The sequence below is a fragment of the Bufo gargarizans genome, chromosome 6 (assembly GCF_014858855.1).
Source record: "Bufo gargarizans isolate SCDJY-AF-19 chromosome 6, ASM1485885v1, whole genome shotgun sequence".
Classification (NCBI taxonomy): Eukaryota; Metazoa; Chordata; class Amphibia; order Anura; family Bufonidae; genus Bufo; species Bufo gargarizans.
The window spans coordinates 134,768,075-134,778,997 of NC_058085.1; positions in this window are offsets into that span (position 1 = coordinate 134,768,075).

Genomic DNA, 10,923 nt, shown 5'->3' on the forward strand with positions numbered 1-10,923 from the left:
GAGAGAATATTGCATTGTGATATACTGTGGAACTGTGCCTTTTGTACTACAATTCCTATCATCAACTTACTAATGAGATACTTTAGGGGTCATTTATTAAGACCCGCGTTTTAGGAGCCGGCCTCTACATATCTTAGGCGGTATACACCGCCAGCCTAAATCTTTGGCAGCTCCCTTGCGTAGGCATAGATGGACTTATTTAATTTTCTATGCCTAAAACAGGTGTAGAAAATGATAAATTAGACCGGTTGGCCGGCCCTCTTGTCCACCCACATCACGCCCCTTTTTTTAGACCTGGTGTGAGCAGGGAAAAGATATACACCAAAAATTGGCATATATCTAATAATAAATGAGCCCCTTTATTTATTGCAGGCCTGATCATTGTCATCATCGCCCAATGGCCATACCTTGCACCCACCAAATCATCCAGCATCAAGAACACCCCAACCAACCAGACAGGAGTCCCAATACCAGGTATGTCCTGAGAAAAGAAAGGGTGTGTTCTCCAGTCACTGTATGGCCCTACGGAGCACAACAGTGGAGATTGCCACTATGATCTGTGAGTAATACCACCACCGTCAGAGTTAGAACTACCACTCTGATCCTCCACACACTCCTCAGCGTCCGATGCAAATAATCCCTGTAACATAATTGAATTTACTGCTGAGCCTGCCAAACAGAACAGTCAGTGCCGCAGTGTTAGGCATAGAGAGACAGAGCCACAGCCTGGTCTTCTGATGAAAAGGAGGTAGATTCCAAACTATATCAGATGACCCATAGGCTATAGCAGTAGCTCACCATATGGGGGCACCCAATGGGTTAGGGAGGGTTAGCAGGGACTGGTGGTTCCTCCTTTCCCTATCCCTCTTTTAAGGGGTGCGCCCTGGCCCCCGTTTGTGGCATGGAAAGGGGTGGTCAGGGAGGTTAGGGGTTAATGGCCGGATCCTCCTGTGCTGGTTAAGGGGGGCGGGTAGCCAAGCAGGACATATATACCCCTGCCCCCGCCTCTTCACTTCCTCTTTAGCGGAAGCGCCGTGGCCCTCCCTCCCTTATGGTTTAGGCGTTGGATGGAGTTTTTTCTGTTTGCTGGTCTCTTATGTTTTGGATTTGGTTGGGCTCATATCTGCAGTTTGGGGGATGCCCTGGTCAAGTTTCTGAAGTCACAGTGACTGTGAATACAGCGGAGAGGTGCTGGAGACAAATTGGCTTATATCTGCCCGCTGGGAGTCCAGCGGCCTCGCAGACCGCCCTGTTTGGTTATGGTGGTCTTATGGTTTTGCCGCTTTAATAAATAGCTGTGGCCGATCAGCACCCAACAATAAAGAGTTAAAGATAAAGAATGGTTGTCAGTGTCTTTTGTTTTGGGCTGGTATGGGAGGTATCCCCTCTCCATTTCCCCCCCTTGGCTATTACCAACAGTCTGTAATCTCAGGTTATTGCCACTAGGGTCACCCAATAGGGGTGCATAAAATTGTATCTATATTATGGTCACAAAAAAATCCAACAACGTTGTAAGCCATTGTAATACTTTCGTTTGGAATTGTAATACACTGTTTTTCTGATGGGAGACTGCTTTATGCCAAACATGTAATATGCTCAAGAGAAAAATAATGCTTGCTATAAAAGGAGTCAACTTCATATAAATATGAAGAAGTAGATTTGGTGCGGGTCATAAAAGTGAGCTGCCACTTGTTACAGCAGGTTTTCTTTCATATAATTGACTGCTCTTGAACATGTAAGGATATCTGTAAACTACTTGTTAGCACTAACGGTAAAGTGCAATAATGGTCTGCAGGTGCGGGGTATGCCTGCAGACTAAGGTTCCTCTAGGGGTGTAAGTAGCACCGAGGCTCATTGGGGACATCTGTATGGTGCCTTCCATGGTTATGGCCTTAGGCTAAGGTTACATGGCCACTTTGGCTCCATGACATAAGTTACCAGGAATCCAGCAGGTTTGGACTTCTGATGACTTGTGGTTGCAGTAACTTTCCTTTTACAGCAGAGATACTGTAATCTTTTGGCGTGTGATGTGTCCTGCATTTTTTACAGGAGCATTTTCAGCTTTTTGTTGGTGTTATTTTGTGTTCTTGCTGAACCTGCGAATATCATGGCAAAAAAATGACACCCTTATGCATCTATATGCACGCACAAAAAGTAAAATACATATGGAGATTAAAGACATATGGATAGATGGATGATAGATACACCAAGCAAACTAAGCAAATGCTTGGAGCCACAGAGATCAGGGGGACAAACATACTGCTTGTGCAGCCAGTTCAGCAGCACAAGGCCCTAGTGAGCGAAGCATGAGAATTGAGAGAGTGAAGAGGAGTGGTGGCCGAGGCAAGGAGGGTGGACACCCTTTGTTCCCCTCAGTACACACCCTGAGCTTCAGGCTCCTGCCTGGTGGTAGTTCGGATGCCCCTGATGGATGGTTGGCAGGATGCAAGGCAGGAGGATAAGTGCAGGGGCTGGTGGATGGTGAAGGCAGAGACCAGGCCCGCTTGGTTAGCACAAATAAAGTCTCTCTTTACTCAATAGATGATGAGGGTTGCAGTACAAATATAATCAGTAATCACAGGAATCAAGTATTTCACAAGGCAGTAATTCTCTAAGAGGCTCTGTATTAGGGGTAGACAGTATGATGTCCCCCACTAAGTCTCTCTCCAGGTGTACCATGCATCTTCCCAAATGACCTCATGCGTGCAAACTCTCAATAAACTTTCAGCAGTTGTCAGCTGTGGGTTGCAGTCTTTAAATGGGTGGTCAATCCATTTCATAAGTGTACCGGGCGTCAAAAGCAAACAACCTAGATCATGGGCAGTAACATCCAAGATCATAAGTGTGTGTTACCTTTACAGTCTAATCCATACACCACCTTTATGGTCCTCAACCATGTGTATAAATTCAATGCGTCTTTTCTCATTGTTTGTTCCTTAGTAAAGTTGCAAGCAGCTTTCACTCTCATGGATGGTGCATCCCTGGAGAAGAGTACTATCAGGGCCTATTTGGCAGAGCACACCAAAAGAGGTCTTCACTCTAGCTTGGCTTGCTTGGAACTCCTTACAATAACTTTGCCAGAGGAAATGGGACCAGCTCACTACCCGCCAACTGGTTACCAATGCTGCCAGATTATCTATTTCCTCCTATACATTGTCTTGGTGGATCACATAAATCTTAGTATATAGGTAACCCTTTAAAAAGGGAATCAAGGAAAAAAAGAACCAAAAAAGTAACATAATCTCCTTACGTTTTTTGAATTTGTTTAATCAGATATCACAATTGTAGACCATAAAAAATACAATAGAAAAGCCGCACATTGCCCGGAAGTAGAGGAGAGGGGGCTAGGTTTAGTATGGATACTTTTTGTCTAAACAGTTCTAGTGGACATTTTGTTGTTTGTTTTGTTTGAAGGAATTTCCTAGTTAGTAACAGTACAAAATAGCTTTGGTAACATTGCCAGCCACAGTGTCAATACTACCTGCTCCTAGTACATACGATACATAGTACCATCCATAGTACATATGCTGTGCCCCACTATTATGGCAGTAGTACACTGCAAAAGGGTTAAAATGTGTTTTTTTTATCTAATGTATGTGTTTAATTTATTATTGGTGCACAAGTAGTTTATAGACCTTAATTACTTTTAGCAGTTTTGGAGTATGTGAGGTATGCTGGAGATCATATTACATACATAGTATATACTCATGGTTGTTCTGATATTATATTTATAGATACAGTGCATACAGAACATGTACCAAGTTTGTCATCCATTACATCTCTGCAGAGATTGTCACCCAGCTTTCCCAGGCTGCTGAATTCCATATTTGTCTAGTTATGTAGTGATAAATTCCATATAGCTAGACCAACTTGCCATTCAGGGTTCTAGAAAAGTTGAGTGGCAAGACAGTAGATCTGCAACAGATGATGTTTTCCTGGTACCTTATGATAGATTCACACAGTGTATCAGGGCAGCATTGTGTGCATTTTATATAACCAATGTGCCCCCATCACCAACACCCCACAAAGGTTGGTGAATGGCAAGTACTGTAGAATACCGAGCTGGATTTTCTTGCCAGGATCCTGGAAAAGCTGAGTATGATTCCCTGTGACAAATCCAAAGCTTTTCGGGCCTTGGGAATTCCTGGGAAAGCTGGGCTACTACCATGTGGAACTGTAATAGACTACAGAAAACCAAATCTGTCAAGATAAATCCTGATCCCCAGTCCTAAATAGTGAAGTAGCTAGACAGATTTGCTTTTCGGCAAAAGCTGGGTTACCACCATGTGGAACTGTAATACAGAATGCACAATACTACTGTATTTTTTGCTTTATAAGACACACTTTTTCCCCAAAAGTGGGAGGGAAAGTCAGTGCGTCTTATAAAGCACTGGCAGAAACTGCTGCTCCGCCGCCTCCACCAATCAGCTTCCTGCCCAGCCACATGCGCTGCTGCTAAATTGAAGAAGGGAGGGAGTGTTACTGGCATTATGTTGCCGCTGAATGTTGTGTTATACCCTGGACCTTCTCCACCTCAAGTTCCTGGGTGAGTGGACAGCCAGGATATGAAGGGGAGCTCAGGAACCAACCTGGACTTTAAATATGTATTAAATATGACTATAAAACCCCTCATCCCTAAGAATAGATATGGCCTTGCGGATCGCCCGGAGGTTGTTTCGCGGCGAACTTTGCGCGTTCGCGATTCGCCGAACATGCGAACATATGGCGATGTCTGCCGGCGCCATATTATTTTGCATTGCGCCAAGCTTTGACCCATGACACATCCATCAGGTGGGACAGGACAGACAATTGAGATGTTTCCGCAAATGGAAACACCCCCACCCTATAAAAGAACCCAATCTGACAGCCATTTTACATTCTGTGTTTTGCCAGTGTAGGGAGAGGTTGCTTTGTGGAGCAGGGACAGGCTGTTAGGGACACCAATTGCTAGCTAATAGGGCCACAAACGTCCTTTTAAGGACTGGTATAGGTGTGCTATCAATAGGTGTGATATACTGAGGGATGTGATATATTTATAATATAATTTCTAACATAGAAAGTATATTATAGTGCATTTGTATTGTCCAGCAGTTATGTGCGGTTCTGCTGCGATACCGCAGCTATATAAAGGGACAAACGCTATTGGGACAACTAATTGCAACGGGTGTGATATACCTGTTGCCCTAAAAATAACTGAGGGGTGTGATATACCTTCTTCCACAAAATACTGATTGAGGGCTGTGATATGCCTGCTTTCACAAAATATTGATTAAGGGGTTCAATATACTTGTTTCTCTTAGATATTGATTGAGGGGTGCGATATACCTGCTTCCACAAAATACTGATTAAGGGGTTCGATATACCTGTTTATACCAAATATTGATTGAGGCCTGCAATATACCTGCTTCCACAAAATACTGATTAAGGGGTTTGATATATCTGTTTTTGACAAATATTGATTAAGGGGTTTGATACACCTGCTTCCACAAAATATTGATTAAGGGGTTTGATATACCTGTTTCTACCAAATATTGATTGAGGCCTGCGATATAGAAAAATAACTGAATGGGAGGAAATGGTCAAAAACCCCAAACACTGTGGCATGTTTATAACCGGGGGAGCAATTCCTCCGCATGTGATCCGTTGCTAACGGCAATCCCCAGCAAAAGTGCATACAATCGAGGATATCGGCAGTGGACCATATGCACCACAATGGCATCCCACACAAGATGGGATAATGTGTGGATGCAAATATAAAAATACATAAATCACTGCGAAAGGTGCACCACAAAGATATGCAAGTGACAATACTGGCTAATCCCTCAGGCTGATGTTAAGAACTGAGACTTTAGCCAATGTATTCCCGTCAGGAACACATTGGAGCCCTTTTGCACCACCGTCAAGGTATCTCAGCGTGGCATGGGTTACTACCACTAGACTACCTACGGTGTGTGAACATGGTCTGAGAGGTGCTAAGATACAACTTTCAGCCAAGCTCCCACATACCTCCATAGTGAAATCACTCAGGTAGTGGGAGAGATGATAAGACTGTAAGCCCCACCTATAACAGGCCATGTGACACAGGCTACCAGGTGCAACAGAATGCTACCAGCAGTACGCAATGACACATTCTAAACATATCAAGAAAAATAACTGAAATAAAGTGGCCTAAATGGGAGGAGTTGCATATCTTTGTGGTGCACCTTTTGCTGTGATTTAGGCCTGCGATATACCTGCTTCTACATAATACTGATTAAGGGGTTCGATATGCCTGTTTTCACCATATATTAATTGAGGGGTGCGATATACTTGCTTCCATAAAATACTGATTAATTGTTTGATATACCTGCTGTGGGAATTCGCTCTGGTAGTTAGGACTATCGGATGCAGTATAGAGGCAAAATACAAGTTCATAATTCAAACTTCAGTGTTTTTTCACACATGATGCCCAAAACAAAACATCACTTTCACAGTATTGGTGTTACTTCACACCCAATGGAAAGTTAATAAAATAAAAGTCACCTTGGTGGCAGTTCTGCCTCAGAAAGTTCAAATACAGGCTTTAGGTGGCCTGTTCCCCTGACACACTGGTCTCCGCTCTCCAGCCCAGCACAGGCCCCAGATCCGTGCACACAGACCTCCTGAGCTCCACTGTCAGACAGAGGTAATCCTCTCCTCCTGGCAGTGCTGGCTGGTTTTTATACCTGGAAAAACCCGGCCTAGAATGTGGGGAGTAGTCACCCACCCAGCACTTTGACTACTCCCAATAAGAGCCATCCCGGATCAGCTATCCAGCCATGCTAAGTACCAAGGTGTCAAACAGCAACTGCTGATGACACATAAAAACTGTCTCTTACTCCCCCGAGGTCAGGAACCTCAGTGACACGTACCTATCATCCACAATGATTTCTTGTACCTTCTTACATACCTCCCCCTTTGTTCAACCCTGAGGGGGTGAACACCGGCCAACCAGTATACCCGGGACAGGGCATCCACGTTTCCCTGCAACCGACCTGCCCTGTGTTCCACGGAGAACTTAAAGTTCTGTAAGGACAGGAACCACCTGGTGACACTGGCATTTATTTCTTTGGCCTGGCTCATCCACTTGATAGGGGAGTGGTCAGTCACCATGTGAAACTTTCTCCCCAACAAATAGCAGCGGAGCTAGCCAGGCACTCTTTCTCCACTATACTATATGGGCCTCAGTTAAGGGTAGCTGCCAGTACCCTTTGGTGAGGTCCAAAACAGAAAAATACCGGGCTTGTCCTAACCTCTCAATCAGCTTGTCTACCCAGGGCATGGGATACGCGTTGAACTTGGATACCCCGTTTAATTTTCGAAAATCGTTACAAAACTGCATTTGGGTATCAGTACTATAGGGCTGGCCCACTCACTTCTAGACTCCTCAATGACATCTAGTTGCAGCATTAGTTGTACTTCTTCAGAGACGGCCTGTCGTCGAGCCTCAGGTACCCGGTATGGTTTCAACCAGATTTTGGCCCGAGGCTCAGTGACAATGTAATGCTGGATTATGGAAGTGCATCCAGGGAGGTCTGAGAACACATCCGTGTTCCTGCTGATGAACTCCCTAGCTTCCTCAGTCTGTTTAGAGGAGAGGCTGTCGGCAATCTTCACTGTGGCAACCGCTTCCCTCACATCAGACTTAGGGGCCGGAACCTCTCCCCCTAGAAAACTCGGCCACGGGCTATCATCAGTACTGGTCTCTCTATCCTTCCACGTTTGAGTACATTCACATGGTACACCTGCTCCGGCTTCCGCCGCCCTGGCTGGTGTACCTTGTAGTTTACTTCTCCAACTTTTTCGAGTACCTCGTAGGGTCCCTGCCACCTAGCAAGTAACTTACTGTGCACTGTTGGTACTAGAACCAAAACCTGATCTCCTGGGTTAAAGATCCGGACCTGAGCCTGCCGATTATAGACCAGACTTTGAGCTCGCTGAGCCTGCTTCTCCTCCTTCTCCTCCCTATCTGCTGCTCTGTCTCTCCCTCTGAACTCCCCTCCTCTTCCTCTCTTGTGATGTCCATCATCGGATTCGTCACCTTCACCACCACTGACATTAGAGATCTTGGAGTAGGCAGCAACAGCGGGGACCACCCTCCTTGGGCTGATCTGGGACTGTCGTCAGACTGCTGGGTGGCGACCATTGATACCTCCTCTTCCTGATCCGATGCAAACAATCGCTGCGCATCGGTAAGGTCTTGTAATGGATAGGAAAATAATTCCTCTGACTCGCTCGAGCGAAGGGGATATGGTGGTGGTCTCTTTGAGGGTGCACACAGAAGAGAGTGAAGAGGATGCAGATAGAGAGGATGAGGAAGGTGCAGAAGCGAAAAGCTGAGTTAGCCACTCAACCAAGTCTGGTGCGTCCTTTGACGTAATGACGCATGCACCTTCTGCAACTTTTTTTGGGGGGGCAACTAGTTAATCAAACCAGTAGAAATGATTTGTTCCAATAGCGTTTGGCACTCTGTGTGGCTACAGTATCTCAGCAGAACCGCACCCAACTGCTGCACAATACAATTGCACTATAATATACTTTCTGTTAGAAAATATATTATAAGTATAGCACACCCCTCAGTAAGTCACACCTATCGATAGCACACCTATACCAGTCCTTAAAAGGACTTTTGTGGCCCTATTAGCTAGGGATTTATGTCCTAACAGTCTGTCCCTGCTTCACACAGCAACCTCTCCCTACACTGGCAAAAGACTGAATGTAAAATGGAGGCCAGATAGGGTTTATTTATAAGGTAGGGGGTATGTCCATGTGCTGAAACGTCTCAATTGGCTGTCCTGTACCACCTGATGGATGTGTCATGGGTCAAAGTTCTTCACAAGGTAAAAGAATATGGAGGGTGCGAATATCGCGATATGTTCGCCCTTTCGGCGAACAGCGAATGAGCAAAGTTCGCCGCAAAACGACCGCCGGGCAAACCACAAGGCCATCTCTAATGGCAGTGTCCTGAAGGGGTTAAGGATGGGGGGCTATAGTCACATTTAATATTAGCACTGACCAGGTACTGTATCATTATTGGCCTAAGTGTTTGCATTTAATGTGGCTATAACCCCCCTCATCCAGAGGAATGCAACCATGTACTGCAGGGCCTGGATGCCATCTTAAGGATGAGGGGAGTTATAGTCACATAACATAACATCCACAGATCCCCCATAACAGTGCATTATCTGCAGATCCCCCCATAAGTGTGTCATCCGTAGATCCCACCATAACCGTGTGTCAGCAGCAGATCAAACATAACAGTGTGAAATATTATTTTATTTTATTAAATATTTTAGCACACCTTTTGGCTTAAAATATTTTTTTCTTATTTTCCTCCTTTAAAACCTGCGTCTTATCATCAGGTGCGTCTTATAAAGCGAAAAATACGGTAAATCAACCAAGACAAATCCCCTCCTCACTCTTAAATAGTGCCATATCTAGGCAGAATTGCCTTCCAGGGTCTTTGGAAAGCTAGGTTACTTGCACATTGTAAGGGTAACATTATCTAGACAGTGTGAACAGATCCACAAGACTTCCAACCTTCCCATATTGCTGCATGTCAAATATACCTAGATAGACAGTGAAAAATCCTTCCTGCTTATTGTCACGACCATGTTTATGGCCGTGACTCCTTAGGAGCCGCATACAGTTGCCCGCGGTTTGGGTTGTTGTGTCAACCGCAGCTGGAGGCATAATGTTGTTTGCCTCAAGTGCGGTTGCCGCGGACAACAGGAGTGTGTGCGGTTGCCTTGGAGTCGTGTGCTTGTATGTATGCACTTTTGACATCTTCCCTTCACTGTGGTTGCCCGTGGCAACGTTTGGTTGTATGTGTACATGTAGTGGCAGTGTCCCAGCCTTCGGGCTGACTCCCAGGACATGGTTGCCACCCATGTCGTTGCCTGCGGCAACAGCCACAGTGTGTTCTTGATTTGGACACTTCCCCTTTAAGTTGTGTTTTCCCTTCTTTGGTATTGGAAGGGTTAACTCCCTTTCTGTGTGTGTGTGAGTCACAGGGTGTGTCTGACTGTTGGGTGTGGCTTCTTGGCCCTATAAAGCCTCAGTTGAAGACAGTAGTCAGTGAGGGTGCTTCAGCCATGCTTGCTGGAGACACCCTCCTGGCTATTTACCAACTGCCAGTGGGGGCCTCCCTTCTGGTCATAAAATAATGTCGTTTGGTGTTTAGAAGATGTGTTTGTCTTTATGCTTCTTTATTGCAGCTTATGGATCTGGATTCCTGTGTGTGGTTATGTGTTTGCTGGGTTCATTTCACGTTCTGTGGACATCAGCTTCCCTGCACAGGGATCCAGTCAGCAAGGCTGTGGCAGGTAGGTGGAACTAGTTCGGTTCACCTGCCATATCCGTAAGACTGTTTGTGTTCCCCCTTCCCTGCAGCTTGGCCAGTGAGACCCCTGTTCCTCCGTGTCCAGAAGGAACAGGCCGTCTTACCATGACTCCTAGTCCAGGGACCGGTCGGAGGGTGAGTTAGGGATCCAAGGTTCCTGAGCATGGGTCCTCCTACCTTAAAGGTCGGCCCATGCAGCTAGGAGTTAGGGTCAGGTTAGGGACGCTTTAGGAGGTGACCTGCTCCCTAATCCTGTCGTCCTGGCCGAGCAGCCTAACATCATCTGGCATCGCACGGCTGAGGGTTTTCCCCATCCTCAGCCGTGACACTTATATAGGCAAACTTGACATTCAGGCCCCTGGGAAAGCTGGGTAGCACTGTCTATAGTGGCGGTGCACTGTACTGTCTAGTAGTGTTGAGCGGATCGAAGTATCCGAAGTTGACTTCGATTCCAATTTCAGGGACAATTCAATTAGCCGCAAAGCCGAATTTCCTTGTGCTTTGTGGTAACAACATACATTTTCCCTGAAATGGCTGTAAAAATTTAAAAAATCATACTTGCC